The sequence below is a fragment of the Protopterus annectens genome, chromosome 2.part0 (assembly GCF_019279795.1).
Source record: "Protopterus annectens isolate FY-2018-M chromosome 2.part0, PAN1.0, whole genome shotgun sequence".
Taxonomy (NCBI): Eukaryota; Metazoa; Chordata; order Ceratodontiformes; family Protopteridae; genus Protopterus; species Protopterus annectens.
Window position 1 is genome coordinate 1,678,661,362 of NC_056728.1, and position 18,063 is coordinate 1,678,679,424.

The window sequence follows — 18,063 nt, forward strand, 5'->3', positions numbered from 1 at the left end:
TGGGCACAGTGTTTTTCCCGAAGGGGATGACGATGCACTTTTTAACATTGAGCTTAAGACCATGGTTCTGGCACCAGTAGTTGGTGTCTGTGAGGCCTTTTTGTAGAATGTTGACGTCAGCTTGAGAGTCAATAATGGCTCCCAGTTTGCAGTCGTCTGCGAGCTTGGTCAACCAGAGTCCTTTGGTGTTAGCCTGAACTTTAGAGAAGTATATACCAAACAGGAGAGGACCCAGGACAGATCCTTATGGGACTCCACTTGTGATTGTCCAGTAGTCAGATTTAGAGTCCGATACTTTCACTGTGTGGGTTCTGTCTATGAGCCAGTTGGCAACCCATCTTATGATGTAGGGATTAATGCCTAGGTTGGTGAGTCTGTCAATGATCCCTGAGTGAGGGATGGTGTTGAAGGCCTTGGCCAGATCGAGGTAGGCTGTGTGGACTGTCGTGCCTTCATTGACCGCTCTGGTGATAGATTCGAAGAAGTCTATTAGGTTGAGCAGACATGATCTGCCCTTCACAAACCCAAACTGTGAGGGGTCCAGGGTTTGAAGGTTCCCAATATCCCTATTTATGAGGTCCATAATGATGTGCTCCATGGCCTTACAGATCAAGCTTGCCAGGCTGATGGGGCAGTAGTTTCCTGGGTCAGTAGTTGCTCCCCCTATGTGGAGTGGGTGATTGTAGCAGTGAGCCATTCAGTGGGAACAAAGCCTGATGTGAGGCTATGGTTGAATGGGGCACTCAGGTGAGGTGCCAGTTCCCTTTGTAATTCATGTAGCACGCAGCCAGGTATATTATCAGGTCCCATGGAAGCTGTATTTTTGACTTTGGCTAGTGCGGCTTCTACTTGAGCAGTCATGATATTGGGGATTTGGCGTTCCTTGGGTATTGGGATGGGCTCTTTTGGGAGTGAGGGTGAGGTAAAGTTTGCACTAAACCTGTTGGCCAAGAGATGTTGGGAATATCTATTGGTTCGGTATAAGTGGTGCCATTGTGCAGTAGCTCAGAGCACCCCTGCGTATTGTTATGCAGGTTCTTGATGTAACTGAAGAATGCCTTGTGGTTGTCTTTAGCATCTGTTGCAATTTTGTTTTTATAAATAGCTTTGAAGGCTTTGATGAGGGATCTCAGTTTTTTGCTGAGGCTTACAAGGGAATTTTTCCAGTCTTGGCACTTTGCCCTTTTCTGCAACATTTTTTTTTCTTCTGTTGTAGAGTTTGTTAATGGCAGGGGACCATCAGATTGGCTTCCTTTTTTGGAGGACACGATCTTGATTCTATTTGGTATGGCCTGATTCATGCACTTGTGTAAATGTTCATACAGCTAATTGGTGTATGATTCAGTGGCCATCCATCCTTTCCCTGTTAGCGTGGGTAATGTGAGGTTTGACACTTCTGTCTTTAGAAGCTCAAAATTGGCTTTGGAGAAGTTTTTCATTGTGGTTTCCTTCATGGGAGGGTAAGGTGGGATTTGGATATCGACTGTGATTAACTTATGGTCAGATCTGACCAGGGAGGAGTTGATCATTGGTGTAGAGCAGCAGTTTCCCATGTTTGTAATGACCAGATTGAGAATGGTGCTGGTGAGAATGAGTTGGTCCAGGGAGTTGGAATTAATGAATTCCAGAAATTGTTAGGCAAATGATTTGGAGCAGGAGTAATTTTTCCAGCTAATGGAAGGGTAGTTAAAGTCTCCCAGTATAATGGTATTGGATTAAACCTTAATGGTTTCCAGAGTGTTCAGGAATGCGGACTGGGAATCTTGGTACATTGTGGGGTATCTATAGCAGGCTACAACCTGGATTGCAGTTTTATCCAGTATCAGTTGTACTTGTAGTATCTCTGATGCATTATGTAGGGCAACCAGTCTGGAGGTGTAAGTATCCTTTATGAAGATGGATATTCCACCGCCTTTGGGGCTTTGGTCCACACCTCCTTTGGGGCTTCAGTCCAGGTTTGAGGGGCCGAAAGGTCCGATATGCTATGTAGCCTGTTAGCGCTGGAGTGCTCTCTGGCGCCTTGAACCAGGTGTCTGTTACTGCACAGAGGTCGATGTTCTCCAGTTTTAGGAGTGACTCAAGCAAGTGCATTTTGAGATTTAGGCTTCTAGTGTTGAGTAGCATTACCCTCAGGTTGCGTTTGCTTGCAGTTGTTATGGTGGTAAATTTGTCTTCAGGGCATTGCCTAAAAAAGGCATTATAGGGGTGGCAAGAGCCTTTGCCAGTATCTGGAATCCCAGGGGTGACAAATGCAGGCCATCTCTGGCAAAGCATTGAGTTCTGTTGATAATGTCATCCCAGGCAGACAGATACTGCATCCTCTTTGAATGACACCAGAAACTTAGCCAATTATTGAGGTCAATCATTTTCTGCTTGTACTGCGGTATCATTCTAGGTGACGGTAGTATGCTACTCAGGGCTAGGGTCATATCTGCTTGGGCTACAAGATCCGAGAGCTCCTCCATGTCTCTTTTCATGTAGTCCAGGGAGGTACGTCTTAGGTCATTCACACTAACATGGACAATGACCGAGTCATATTTGTACTTGTTGTGGAGAGACCCAAGTGCATGCATTATGTGGCGAATCCTGGCATCCGACAGGCAACTGACCATAACTTTCTCCTTATTTAACCTAGTGAGTGGGACGCCAGTGAGCCTTACTATTGAGTCACCTATGATTAGTATATTGGATAGACTGTTTTGCCATAGAGGCTTAGGTTGAGTGGCACACTGTTTATGTGGGCTATGTGTCTTGGGGGTTGTGTTTGGGTGAGATGGTATCTTGCATTTTTGCCTCAGAGGTCTTTGCTGTTTGGGCTGATTTTTATTGAGAACCTCCGCAAAAGTGTGTGTGTGTTTTGTGTTACTATGTGAGAGGTGTGGTGGTGTGTGATCTAGAGATCTACGTGTTCTAGTTATCTCTCTTGATGTTGTGTTACTCAGAATCATACTCCAAGGATTTAGTGACATACTTGTAGGAGGTTGCCATAATGATTAATGTGCTTACTTTAAAGACACAACATGCAGGGTTTGTTCCTCACATGAAGTAATTGATTAGGCTTAAAATATCCCTCAAGGGCAGTACAAATCTACAAACCTATGAGCTTCTCAGCTATCCCCGATTTTGCATCCTCTTAGAATTTTTTTTTTCTGGAAAATCAATGAGAATTACAATCAGCCAATAATACCAGACATTCATCCCTCTGAACTGTACAGATTTTCACAGAATGTCCAGATTTTTGCCCCATATTTTGAGTCTGTTTCTCATAAAGTTGTGTTTTTTTTGGCAAATTGTTGGTAAATCATTGAGGGTTGAAGTCAGATGACAGTTGAGTTTCAGACTTCATACCCTTCAGAAAACACTTGCTAATACAAAACCTGTTATTCTATCAACTTTCTAAGCTTGTAAGAGCAATATTTAAAAAGTATCCCTGTTTTTGGGGTGTTGTCCCAACATTATTTATTGCTTTCTTCAGATTTTTTGTTCTAAGAGGTTGAAAGGTATGCAGACATTAGAGTTTCATACTTACTATTGTTCCGAAAATGCATGCTGATGCAAAACTTCTTGTTCTATTGTTTTTAAAGCGAATGTAGACTAATATTTAATTTATGTCCTTGAATTTGGGCCTTTGTTGCCCCCCCCCCCCATTATTTTTGACTGTCCAGAGCTCTTCAGCAAAGAAAATGGGAGGCATGCTTTGCCACTATTTAAAGTCTTCTACTTTCCCCGGAATGCTGGTATTTTCTGCAGAATGTAATGTAATAGTAATAAGAGGAAATTATCCCACCAACTGTTTCATACAGTGGTGTGGTTGGGGGCATACCTCTCAGCTGTCCCTGATTTTCAGAGACGCCCCTGATTTTAACTAAAATTTTAGCTTTGTCCCTCTTAATTCCTTCTAAAACCAGTGACTTTCGGATGAAAGATGGTGAATTACACTTAAATAATTAAGTTGTAGATTTCTTTACTGGAGAAAAATGTATCTTAAAACATTGACAGACTAAGATAATTAAGTTAACAGTACTATTATTTTATGTGTCCCTGATTGGTTGAGAGCTATGGTTGGGGGTGCTACTAACTGGAGAGTGAGGGAGTTCTCCAGTTTTGGCTACTGTGGAATTGTAGTAAAAATTGTGTATGGGAGGTGGGGGCTGCTGAATGGAATTTAGGTAAGAGTTAAAAAGGTTTGTGGAAAAAGTATAAATAGATTTAAATATTTTTTCGCAATGTGAAAAACTACACAGCACATGTTGCAGAGTTCTGATGTGTACGAAATGGAAAACATTACTGCGCATACTTTGATTTGAAAGTGGGTGTCAGAAGACAACGGAATATGTCTATTGTAATGTTACTTACATTAGCTAAGTAACATTGCACTCTACCTCTCAACCTCTTAGAGCAAAAAAATCTGGAGAAAACCCTAAATTATGGGGGACAGATTTTAAATATTGTTCTTACAAACTTAGAAAGTTGATAGAAAATAATATGTTTTGCATTAGTATGACTTTTCTGAACGATTTGAAGTCTTAGTTAAACTCAAATGTTTGTCATTATTTAATGACTTCAATCCTCAGCTATTTGCCAGAAAAGTACAAATTTTAGGAGGAACACACCAAAAATATGAGGCAAAAATCTGGACATTCTGCGAAAAATTGTACAGTTGAGAGGTACAACAGTTGATCGAAACACGTTTGTGGAACGGAAGCAAACCATCTGTATTTATAGTTGGCTATGAAAGCGAAATAAATAATCAAATAGGGTTGCCATCTTTTTGAATGTACAAAGTTGTATATTTTTATAGAAATGTGAGGTTTTACAGGACAAAAACATACTTACGGCCAGTGCAAAGCACATAACTTCATTTTTTTCCCAAATAAATCCTCATTCTTATAACATTTGAGTTACTTATGCTATGTCATAAAACATTTAGGTGTTTCAGATACAAAGTAACTGTTTTATGCAACTATTAAGGGGAACTTAAGGAAATATATTTTGTCTTAAAATCTCGGGACATTTGTCATTTTTTAATTTTTTTCCCCACGGGATACAACTGCCCAAAGGGACTGTTCCTCGTAAACAGGGAAAATGTTACTTAATGCTCTATCAAAAGGATAAGGGCAAGTGCGGACTACAACTCCCGAACGCTGGTCATAGGTTGGTGCGTCTGTCTTAAACATAGCTTCCGTTTGAGTTGTGGTTAATTTACCAGGGAAGGAGTGTAACGCAGAATGCACTGAACTTGAGAGGAAGAGCTTTTTTTAGAACTCAGGACTTCCTTCATTAAGAGGGAGCTGCTCGGAGAGTTTCACAAGTTTTGCACTTGTTTCTGAACTATTTCTGTAGGAGGTAATATTCTTGAGTATTGAAAGCTCTTTTGGCATAAATAAGTAACCGCGTATAGTAGTATTTCTGTTACATAGCTGTGTATATTTTTAGTCAAATAGTTGGTTTTATTGGAGTGATTTAAAACGCCAATCAGTCTTAACGGGGTGATCCATCCACAACACAGTTTTCCCACTTTTGCATATGAATCAGGTGTCATGTCAGCAGTGACAGAATAGAGGTGGGGTGATGTACAATGGTTTCGCAGGTACTTCACTGATATTATGGCACGTGTACCTGTCAACAAATGCAAGGCAAGTGGACAGATCTACAAGAAGTTATTACCAAAATTGTTACTTACGCTTGGAACAGTGTCTGAATGATAGTTTGGTAGCATTTTATTTATTAAAAAGATTGCTCTGTTTTTCATTGTCTTGTCTCAGATATGTTTTTGCCGCTGTTAGAACAGCCCCTTTATGTACTAATTTTTGGGTTAGCAATTTTTTTTTTTAAATGGCTATCTGCTGGGTTGTTTTCCAGCAGTGGATACCTGCTTCCAGTGTCATGGGCCAGCTGTCTATGCTAGGCTGCCATTCATTCCTATGTCCCTCAGTTAGTATCAGTCAGATGATAACCAAAGTCACTGAACCCAATAGATGCAAAAGGCTCCAATGGTAGACTCATTGCAAAACCAATTTTATTGTAAAACACAGAAATTCAGTGCTTTCATCCTACTATATCAGAGACTAACCTCCTACAAAAGAAGTCACATGTTCTAATTAAGCTTCATGTTCAACATAGACTCACCATTCCAAATTAAAAACTTTATGTATGGAATTACTAAATTAAGATAATAAATAGATACTAAAACTTAGTAAAACATACAGATTAAAATACAATAATTCAACTAAAAATGTTATTCAGAGTATTTAAATATCAGAATGAAGCCTTAGAATACTTGCTATAGAAAAGCTTTCATTTAGCCCAGGAAAGATATGTGTGTTGAGCTTGATCTGCCACTTTAATTCTTTGGCTTCAATTAAATCACCCCACGGTCACCCTCATAGGTCCTTGGTCACAGTGTCTAGTCCAAAAAAGTTAAAACTGTTTGTCCGCATAGGGAATTATTCTTGGTTATGTTGACAAATATGGTCCCAAAACCTCCTATGCGTCTTTCCTACATAAAAAAAAACACAGCATTGCTGGCAACAGGCTAAGTAAATAACTCCACTGGAATTACAAGTACAGTGGAAGGTTGTTTTTACAAGATGTTTATTCACCATAACTGCCTCCTTGTCACTAATAAATTTATATTGCGGACGGAAACTACATTTAAAAGTATCTGCCTTTTTGTTTGTGTAGCATTTCCTATGATCTGACGTGTAAGTAATAATAAAAGAGTGGGTATATTTCATAGTTTCTGCCTTTTTATTCATTATATTGTTAAACGGAAAAATCTGTTCAGACCTTAAAGGTTGGTAAATATAATCTTTTCTGTTAATAGTAACCTCTGCAAAATTTCTCTCCAGTAGACAATTAGGGTATCCCATAGAATAAAACATGGCTGCCAGCTTTTGTCCCTTAACAATGAATTCCTCATCTTCAGTTACCATCCTCGTAAGTCTCGCATACTGTCCTATGACTGTCCCAATCTTTTGGTGTTCGGGGTGACAACTAGTATAGTGCAGGAGACTATTTGAAAATGTGGGCTTCCTGTAAATATTACTAATGAGGCATCTTATTGGTAGAATCCTTTCTAAACTCCACATCTAAGTAATTGATTTTGTTAACATCAAAAACGTGTAAATCTTAAAAAAAAGATGTGGTGGTGTTTAAATAGTTCATAAAATCAATGATTTCACTGACAGACTTATTCCAAATAATAAATATGTCATCAAGAAAACATGTATAAATTGCCCAGGGTAGGGAATATGTTGTCAAGAACACATGTATAAATTGCCCAGGGTGGGGGTTAGAAATATTAATCACATATTTCTTCTTCCATTGGAGCATAAATATATAGACAGACATTGGGGCACACGCTGCCCCTATGGCCACCCTTTTCTTTTGGGAAATATTGCCCTTCAAAAAAAAAAAAAAAAATTATTTTTGAGGGCAATTTCCATGAGTGTATCTAAGATGTTGATCTCATTATAACTGAATTGTGTGGATTCCACTAAAGAATCGTACAAACACTCCAATTCGACGTCATATAGAATGACGTTAAACAAATTCATGAAATCTGTAGTTAAAAAAACCATGTCATCTGATGCACTCACACCCCTGGGTATTGACAGGAAGTCCCACGAGTCTTTGCATAAATGATTGAAAGGTTTGAGACATTCTTTTAGCTTGATGTCAACACATTAGAGAGTTGACTATCTGAACTAATCGGGACCTAGGGTAGTTCGGATCATCAAACTGTTTGGATAATCAAACATACATTGAATCGGAAAAAAAAACTGTAAAAGACTTGTTTTTTCTGCATGCCTTTCAACCATTGAGTGATTCCAGTGGGAATAAAGAATATTTTTCAAACGTGCAGGCTAAAAGCTCAGAAACACTCACAAGCAAATATGTATAATGTTTACATATTCAGACTTTAAGATTTTTTTCTTACTCAAAAACTTTGGAAGGCTACATTTGGATAACTGACGTTCAGATAATCAACTGTCTACTTCATATCTCGTCAAGGAATGGGTCTTGGATTTACCTGTGTTCACAGTGGGCCAAGTGGGGGTTCAGATATGCTCTTATGTGTTTTAGGTATTCCAGAAATTGAGGGCATATTGGGAAACCTGGACACCAAAAGCATAAGAAGCTCATGACTGATCTCACCTTAATCGAATATATCTTGCAACATTCAATCTATTTTAGCATAACAGGTGTTAACCCAGTTTTGTGATGTTTCTTCATAAAAATTATCATAAAATACATGTTCATTCCTTTTACTGATATAATTCTCTTTATACATGATAACAACCCCCCTGCCCTTATTGGGCTTCATTACCCCAGTTTCTTGCTTTTACTCAACTGTCTAAGCAAGTCAAGTTCAACGTTAGAAAGGTTGTACACGACTTTTCTGTCACTATGTTTCATTAAAATCCTGAAATAAAATTCTCAGTTTCTCAAACAAGATCAAAGTGAGTGAAAGTGGGGGATTAGAGGCTTTTTCTATTTAACTTGTTCAAAACATATTCAATATTTTCATTATTAAACAATAATTTTAGATTAATTTTCCTAAGGAACAATTTTAAATCAATAACCAGATCTTCGATTTTAGATTTAACCGTAGGCACAAAAGTAGTTCCTTTACTTAGTAAGTCAGCATATGCAATAGTAAACATTTCGTCAGTAAAATTGTAAATATTAAAGTCACCTTGTGAATTGGACACAATGTGGGGACCTCTCTCAACAGGAACCATCAAGTCTGTACTGGAAAATAAACTGATACTCTGTTCCTCTTCCTGTGTAACCCTGCCTTGTTTGGTTCTACTGGTTTAAAGCCCCCCCAAGTCCATCTTAGGTTGATTTTGCTGTCTCCATTTCTGGTTCCCTCGGTTCATGAGCCTTTCCGAGCACCTTAAAGGGACCTGCTCCAATGCGTATCACCCCAGCATTCATAAGTGGGGTTCTGATGGTCAGAATGTTGTTGCACATTATTCCCCTTATAGCTGGGTAAAGGGTATGCCACTCCATTCTGATGTTTGAGTTTGTCCCTTTCAAACTTCCTCTCCTTCTGTGCTTTGACATCCAAGGCAAACTTATCAGTACTACTAAAAATCTTTTGATATTGTTCAAAGTAATTTTCAAACAGTAAAAGGTTGGTGATGACCTGATTTAATTCACTGGCTTCTTTAGTCAAAATCAAACTTCTGGTTGTGTTTGATTAAGAGCTCCATAAGCTCACAACCCTGTCGGTCGAATAAGTTTAGAAGATCCTTATCTAAGGCAGAGTTGGGTACAATTCCCAGTGGGAACATCCAGTTTCTCAAGCCTTTTGATACCCTTCTTGTTTTAATACATTTGGTAAAATAGCAGTTTTCTGTTTGCACTTTCCTCCATTTTAAAAGTTTAACGTCCAGGCTTCCAAGGGATTGCCGCAAAGTCCCAAATTCTGTCGATGTGCCACTACTGAAATCTGTGGCCTGATTCAGCCAAGACACCACATTTGTGTTTGCCATAGGTTGTTTCATTAACCATACTGTGTGCCCCCATGGCTGCTGAACATTGATTTGGACCATTGAAATCCACACGTCGTGTACCTTGTCCCAAGGGAATGGAAAAGGGGGGGGGGTGCCATTAATAAAATCATCCACTTTCAATAGTACAGTCAGGGTAGCTACTTGTTGTGTTAGCTGTTGGAGCAGCTGAGTCGAAAAAAAAAAACAAGGCTGGCTGTAACATCCTTCAAATGGCTCGCCTGCAGAAGGCCATTGGTAGCATCATGGTCTGGCGAATACGTAATGAACTGACTCACAAACCCACAACCACACATATGACTTCTTTAGTAGGAGATTTAAAATCTTGTTGCAACAGTTTTTGATTAATTCTGAGGCTGTAGAATGATGAAAGTGGTCAATTATTATGTTTTAAAATAAAATCGATTTTGTAATCAGTCTACCGTTGGAGCCGTTTGTATCTATTGAGTTCAGTGACTTTGGTTGTTAATGGCAGTCATTGTGTGGTTCTTGGGTTTGTGAATCAGTCAGATGATCTTAAAGGGGAAGTATTTGGCAGTATAGTTTGAAGACAAGTCCCCAATTGAAAGCACATAGGGATGTGAGGATGACTAGGTGTACAATCTCATAATCTACTCACTGGTAGCAGCATATGAGGAAAAGAGGCTGTGGTCTTTATCACAGATTCATAGGTGGGTACTAAACTAACAACCACTAGGGCCATTATAAGTCTAGCCTTACAACTCAAATGTGACCCACAAATTTGATTTATATATCAGGTGATTTACTGACTGCCTTTATCCATCAGAAACCTAGGCACCAGACTAGGGGTGAATTTCCGATCACCCAGCCATTGGTCCAAGTTGCACTTAAACAAGGATCTCTGGTCTACTCCAGTATATATTGGTTGGCATGGCCAACTAAACCAACATACGCATATGTGTGTGTGTGTGTGTGTGTGTGTGTGTGTGTAATAAATATTATAAATAAGTGAGCTGCAAGGTTATGTGCCCCAACTTTGCAGGCCCTTTCCCACTTACTCTGTGCTTAGTGCCATGATGTGCTAGATTATTCTTAGTATTTGTAAGTTAGCTGAAATTTTGCATGCAGATGTGAGCTTACATGGGCCCACACCCACATCACAAACACTCCATAGTTTCAAAGAAAGACTAATAATTTCAGTGTTATAACCCTATGTTGCTTTGCTACCACCAACTAGACTCAGACTGGCATACACAGTATTGTTGGTTACTGTACCATTCTTAGAAAGTAAGTTAAATAAAATACAAAAATCGTGGTAGTTTATAGCTGAAGCCTTTTTCTCTTTTACAAGTGTATGCCCATTCCCACAGACCTGCAGCCTCATTTAACCAAACCTTACATTAATGAATAAGTAAACAGCTGTAAGCTTTTAAACATAACATTTTCTACCTGCACAACTGATTAATACAGAAATGAAGTATGCAGGCAAGGTTCAGTTGAAGTGTTTCAAGATGTAGATGCGCTATAGAAAAAATACTAACTATCCAGCTGTCTGTTTTCTAACTAATTTGGAGCTACAGGTATGACTGAGCTGTCTCTGCTGCTGTATGAAATTAAGCTCACAGCCGTAGAAAAGTCTCCTGAGGCAAACAAAAATAAGCAGTAACTGCACATGGCTCGTGGGGAACTCCTGGCTTACTACTCAAAATTAAACTGAACATTGGCGTTTCCTTTAATGTAGAAAATAAACAGGCACTAATTAAGTTTGGTCCTGGTAATCTGAGTATGTGTTTGTTGTGTGAATGTTTACATCTGCCTTGACCCAAAGGCAAAAAAAATAACAGTTTCATCTTCTAATTCCTGCTGCAGTCCAACTGCTTTTCACTTTTTATTTTAAACGTTTTGCTACGGGTTAATAGTAAAAGGAATGTCTTTTCTTCACTATCTTTCACATTATTTATATTTAATGTATCTGCTGCATCTCTGCAGAAAAGAAAAAGAAATGTGCAAGTTTTATACAGTTTTTGAACATTCCACAGCTTTGTTGCGTTGTCACGTATTAAATGGTTGCAGAAATATATTTGGTCCTTAACACCACCTCCCTGCTATCTAAACCTGAAGTGTTTTTCCTTGAGACCCCCCCCCCCAGAAACAAAGCTTGAATTGAGATACACTCTTTGGGTATTCTCATTGCCATGTCCTGCTAGACTACTGGCGTATGAATTACTTTCATCATTCCTATGTTGGATTATTCCAATGTAGGACTGGTACCCAAACTTTATCTGAATAGTTTGACAGTTTTACAGCTGTAACTACTTGAAGAGATTGGCATCTCTAACTGTGGTGGATTTTCTACCATGCAGAAATGGTTGAAGCTTTTGGAGATCCCACACTTTACCCATATGCTCCTTTCTTACAGCTGCTTAGAATTCCTTTCTGGGCTGAAGTCTACACCTGAGATACAATATTGGGTGCTGCTTACCCTTTGAAGAAACTTGTTTAAGTACTTCAGAGCATGGTTTTGTAACTGTGTGTTCGTGAACAGTAAATTGACTGTAGTCAGGACTGGCTGACATAGGAGGAAGGGTAACTCTGTGCCTCCTTGAGCATGTAAAATGCCTGTAAACAGGCTGATGTCAAGGCAGCCTTATTTTGTTTATTATTTTTAAAAGTTTAATGGCTGTTGTGCTGTAGTGAAGAACAGGCTTCCAATTATACCTCACTGTCTCTATGAATGCCCTTGCCTGCTTCTCAGTAAGAAGTTAGACCATAAGTGAATGCCCTCCACCTTGGTGGGCTGTAGTTTAATCTTACAACTGCCTACTCAGTGACCAAGATAAAAAAAATAACTGTGCTGTTTCAGTCTGGCATCTCCCTAACATGAACTTGTTCTTGCCTGGACTGACTATAGATTACAGTGTTGTCCAGGTACACGAGTATTTATTTATTTATTTATTTGCAGTTTGCTAACCGGGGAGGTCCACTGGGCCATAATGAGCCCGTTTTCAGTGGAGGCCTGAGGAGAAAAGCTCTACAGTAAAAATAGAAATTGCATAGTACAAAGACAGTAGAATCGTAAAGTACAGAAATACAGTTGATAGTATTGGGTATTTAACACATTGTAAAGTAATATCATACCTGGCAATTTACTAACCAAGATTTATAGATAAGCATACAACCTTCCTATATATACCTGCATGCACATACCCATACTAATATAGAGTTAATAGGCTAGTAAAGAGAAGAGTTATAAGGTTTTATGGGGAGGTTAGTATAGGATTATGAGCAAGGACAGTTCCAGGCAGTGGAGAGGTGTGAGTGTAGAGAGGATTTAAAATTGACAGGGTTCACAGTTTTTCTGAGATAATGGGAAAGCATTCCATTTTTTGGCAAGGGCGAAAGAGAAGATAAGTTGTCCAGGAGTTCGTTTAGGCTTGTGAACTTGGAGTAAATTTGTGTTCTCTGATCTAAGGGGCCTGTTAGGGAGGTAGGGGGTGAAGATGGGATTAAGGGATGGGCAATCAGAGGGTTTGAAGATGGGTTTGTGAGCAGTCATAAGCTTTAAGTAGTTGAGGTAATTTGGTAGTTCCAGACAATTTAGAGTTCAAAGTGCCTTGCAGTGGTGGGAGGAATATTTGTAATTTGTTGCAAATTTGGATATCTTGTTATAGCAGGCTTCCATCTTGGCTATTAGGGAGGTTTATAGGTTAATAAGTATGGGGGAGACTTACATGAGAGAAGGGAGAAAGTATATGGATACTAAGGTTTTTCTTGTGGAGGGTGTTAGGTATCGATTGTGTCTGTAAACCAGTCCTAATTTTTGATGTTTTTTTTAATATTTTGTTGTATGTGGATATCAAATTTTAGTTAGTCAATGACTACTCCAAGAAGTTTTGAGTGTGGGACAATTTCTATCATGGATTTAGTTTGGCTGTAGATTTTGAAAGCATCTTTGTGTACTATTGTGGACTTAGAAGGGGTGAAATCATGATTTTAGTTTTGTTTGAATTCAGAGCTAAGTGGTTGTTGAACATCCAGGATTCTGTGATGGAGAGAGCAGTTTGTGTTTTAAGTTGTAGTTCAGAAATTGAGTTGAATGAGCAGACTCTTGTTGAATCATATGCATACTGAATTACATCAGCATAGGAGATAGAGATGTGGAAGTTATTGATAAAGATATTGAATAGTAGGGGCCAAGTATGGTGCCTTGAGGAACTCCAGTAGGGTTACTCAAGTAGGTTGAGATGGAGTTTTGCCATTTGACGCCTTGTTGCCTGTCTGAAAGATAGCTTGAGAACCAATGTATAGTGGAGGGGGAGAGACAGAAGTGAGAGAGTTGTGATAGTAGTAAGGGGTGGGAGACAGTATTGAAGGCTTTTGAGAGGTCTAGGAGTATGGTTGCAACAGTTTTCCCAGAGTCACGGGCTCTGTTAATGGTGTCAAAGAATGATATAACGGCAGAAGCGGGACTGGGTTGAAAGCCATGCTGTGATGGAGATGAGAAGTTGGTTTGGATTATGTGAGGCATGACCTGTGTGTGAATACATTTTTTAAGCATCTTGGAGATTGGTGAGAGGATGGCAATGGGGCAGAAGTTTGATATGTCATTGTTTTTGCCACTTTTGTGGAGCGGGAGGGTGTAAGCCTTTTTCCACAATTTGGGTATGTAAGATTCTGCAATTGATCTGTTGATCAGGATACTAATCGGGTAAGCTATGACTTTGGCAGTGGCATTTTGGAAAGAGGGTGGCAAGTTATCTGGGCGTTTGAGCAGGGTTTGAGCTTTAAGAGTAGTCTTTATATACTTGTGGTAGAGACTGGTTGGAGTGTGAAATTGGAGGTGGGAGGAGGGTGTAGGCAAGTATGGGAGGGGAACAGGGAGTTGGGGAGAGGGTTGTTATTTATGCTGCTAGTGTATAGCTTAGCTTCCAAGTCCTTGTAAGATGGAGTGTACCAACCTCTAGTAGGTTGTTGGGACATTTTTTATTCAAGTGGGAATTTTGATGAATTTGTGTTATCTGAAAGGGAGCACAAATGGTGCTCTGTCTCTTATTGTGAATGTTAGGTGTACCTGTTAGTAGCCTGTAATAAGGTCTGCAATAGTTGGGTACTTAGCAATACCAAACTGCTGTAAAACATTAAATGACCTAGGCATGAAGTTAGCATATTATTCTGTGTGATGCTTAGCTTCCTGTAATCACTACAGAACAGGGTGCTCCCATTTAATTTGTTACCAACTCTGTCACTGAGGTCCAGGGACTTGTTTTGAGTCCTAGATTAATCCCAGAACCACTATCACCTGTACCTCTATCTGCAAGTTTGCTTGACTTACTTGGGTACCCTGTGAAATACCTGCTTAAAATACTTTTACATTCCTGTGTCTACATGCTACTCTTCCAGTGAGGTACACCCTGGCAGTTAATACCACTTACCTTTCTCACGGTAGTGAAAGGATCCTCTTATGCTGCTAGGAGCTTGCGCTGTTTAATAGCAATAAACGTTATTATCTTCCGCCAAACAGAATATTTTCAGGCTGTGCCTGTCCATTCATACTCAAATTTTTGCTCTTATTGCACTTTTGCTAAGTTCTCCTGTGCCAGCCCCATGAGCTCTCTAAATGTAGTCATGAAATTTAGGGCGTACTCCACAACAGAATCTGTTTTAGGAGTCATATTCCTTTTCCCACTTGTCACAGTTTAAATCCAGGGGCACAGTAATCCTGTGACCCTGCAGCAACTCAGAGGAGAAAAAAATTGTGAATTCTTAAAGCACCTGTGTATGTAGAAAGAGGAGATATGGTAGGTATTTGTCCCATTAAACCTCTCCATCAGACTATTGCTCTGTGGATGGTAGGAGGTCATCTTTAAATGTTTTACAGCAGACTACTGCCACAATCGGGTTGGTCGGTCCAATGTGAAATGAACCCTTCTGCATGTCAGTATTTCTGTGTAGAAGCTACCTTTCTGAACATTTCTGACACAGCTGTCACTGTTTCTTCCTCAGTAGAGGACAGAGCCATTGCTTCAGGGTACATAGTAGCAGCAATATCTCACTATGACCACTCGGGGTACTGTTAGTCCCCAAACTGTCCATGCATACCCTCTGAAAGAGTGCATCAGTAACATGAAAAGGCATTATATCAGCTTTATTTTTCAGCCCTGCACATTTTGTCATTTCATTTACTGTTTGCAGTACTCTGTCACACCTTATGCAATACTTGGCTAATATGTTTTGCATAAGTCTTTTTTTTTATGTTTTATACCCATATTGCATAAAATAAGTGATTGCAAGGGCTGTGACCCAAACTGTCCATTAGTAGGCCTTTGGAACTCTTGGCTGCTGCTATTAGTTCTCTCTCCTGTAGGTCTTCTTCAGAAGACCATTCTCTGTACAACAACCCTTTGTCCCTCTTTAATTTCTCCAAGTATTTTGAGTTTCTAATACCATTACAGGAATGGACCCCATTCCTAAGTCCAAGTGTGATTCAAGTTCATGAAATTAGTATTGTTTCAATCTTTGATGTTAGCCAGAAGTGTCCTTCACAGCATCCACATTGTGCCCAGTAATGACTCCTTCTACAATCCGTACAGAGTTAAATGTATCTGTAATGTACAGTTGTAAGACCTGTTCCTCCTACTGCTATTGGAACTGTCTGGGTATCCTTCTTCCAAATTGCCCTTGTTTCTGCCTGCAAATCCTTGTATTCTCTGTACGTAAGAAACTAATCATTGGATGCTGCAAGTTCAGTGATCAGTGCTACTTTTGTCTTCTTTTCATGGACCACTATATCTGATTTTCTCGCATCTGTTTTTTGAACTGTTTGTAATGGGTGATCCCATGTGATATAAACTTTATCATTTTCTTTAATTTAGGAATTTGTCCCTGTATGTGGATTCTACCTGTCCTCGAGATTCGGGATCCTTGGTTGCCTTCTTCAAGTTTTATAGGGTAGGATATGTTAGCTTAGTTTGTTTCATTTCTTTTTCTTTTGTGATCCTCATCGGTTCCCCTTCCAAAGTAGGTCAAGTTATTTATTTATTTATTTATATATATTTTTTTTTGAAAGTTTTGACTTACTGTCAGGCTTGCTGCTATCACCTAACTCTTCTCTTGAAGTCGCCTTGACAGTGGAAGCCCTGTACTTTTTGACAATTGTGGCTCAGATTTAGGCTTGCTGCTACTTTCTAGCTCTCCCACTGAACTAATATCACTTAGCCTCTGTTGGAGGTGTAGATACTGGTTAAGTCTTCCTCCTGTTGCTATCTTTCCACATAGGACTAAGTGCAACTGCTTGCAGATAGTGTACTTTATCATCAAAGTTATGATCCTCTGACTAAATGTGACTGAAGTTTATTCTTATCTTTTTCCATGCAAACTCTGGCCAGTGGTATGTGAAAAGGTGTCCCTGTCAGGGCTGTAACCAGAGTGGACTGCTAGGTCTGGTTTTGCAGTCTTAATAATAGTTATGTCTGATTCTGCATCCCTCTTAAGAATGGTCTCTTTCTCCTCTGCCAACATAGGGTATCAACCCTTGTAGTACTTTGAAATGTCATTTGTCTCCAAATAACCCACCATTGCTGTGATGCCATTTCTGCGTGCTACCTCATGTGACTTTTGTTCCCCACTTTGTCAGTGTAGAAATTGTACTGTATATGCCCCATTTAATTATATTGAGAACATGTAACCCTAAGACCTGGCCACAGACTGGAACCAGTGGCTTCACAGTTTGCTTATGGAACCTGCTATGATGGTTTAGACTGCTACCTATGGTTTTGTTACACCTGTAAGTAATGTTAAGAACCCTCTTCTTGTGAAGATGTTACTTGCTGGCTAGATGGTCACCTTTTCCACCAATCACTTATACATTGTACATTGCCTGTATGAGTACCAGTTGCTTGCTTGCTTTCCTTTAAAGTCTTGCAACATTTAAAAAGTTACTAACATCCAATTGCCTAGCTATGTAAGTAAGTACTTAGTTCTGAAGTTAATTCACCGACGCTGTCTTTTGCTCTTCTCCTGTATTCTCTGTATTGTTTTCCTAAAAGCCTTAGTTCAGTTTGTAACATTCACACAGGACATGCTTTATTTAAAGGTAACTATTAGTGTATTCACAACATGTGTTTTACCCATAAGCTGAGAGGCTAAAATGTTTTGCATTGCCCATGGTCTGTTTGGTGCTGATTATACATCTTTTCAAATGCTCAGATAAAACTTTCAAAACCACCATCTTAATATATAGGAAACAATTTACCTCTGACCTTGACATCCAGGACTTGCTTTTCAACCATTATTTATGCATATGCATGCATTTGACAAAGAGCATGCACTTCCACCACATACTGGCAATACCTTTTTGTTTCCTTTCACTTCTTTGTTCTGTCTGTAGCTTCAGCCTGTATCTGTTTTTACTGTGTTGTTCATTTCTTTATATATTGAGCTATTTCATTGTCTGAGCTGTGTCAGCCTCCAAATATTTAATTTTCAGTTCTAGTCTGTTCCTCAATCTACATTTTAAGGTTATCTTCAGTTGGAATTATTGACCCTTTTTGCCTGCATGCTGTGCAGCTGCATCCAGTGC

General features: G+C 39.3%; 1 protein-coding gene across 1 annotated transcript in view; it reads left to right on the forward strand.

Annotated features, from left to right (window-relative positions):
* Positions 1–5,185: 5,185 nt before the first annotated feature.
* MUL1 (mitochondrial E3 ubiquitin protein ligase 1) overlaps positions 5,186–18,063 on the forward strand; it is a 455,262-nt gene continuing 442,384 nt past the window's right edge. Inside the window, exon 1 of the mRNA XM_044061726.1 lies at positions 5,186–5,346. The gene's annotated coding sequence lies outside the window, so the exon portion shown is untranslated. The remainder of the gene's footprint in view (positions 5,347–18,063) is intronic.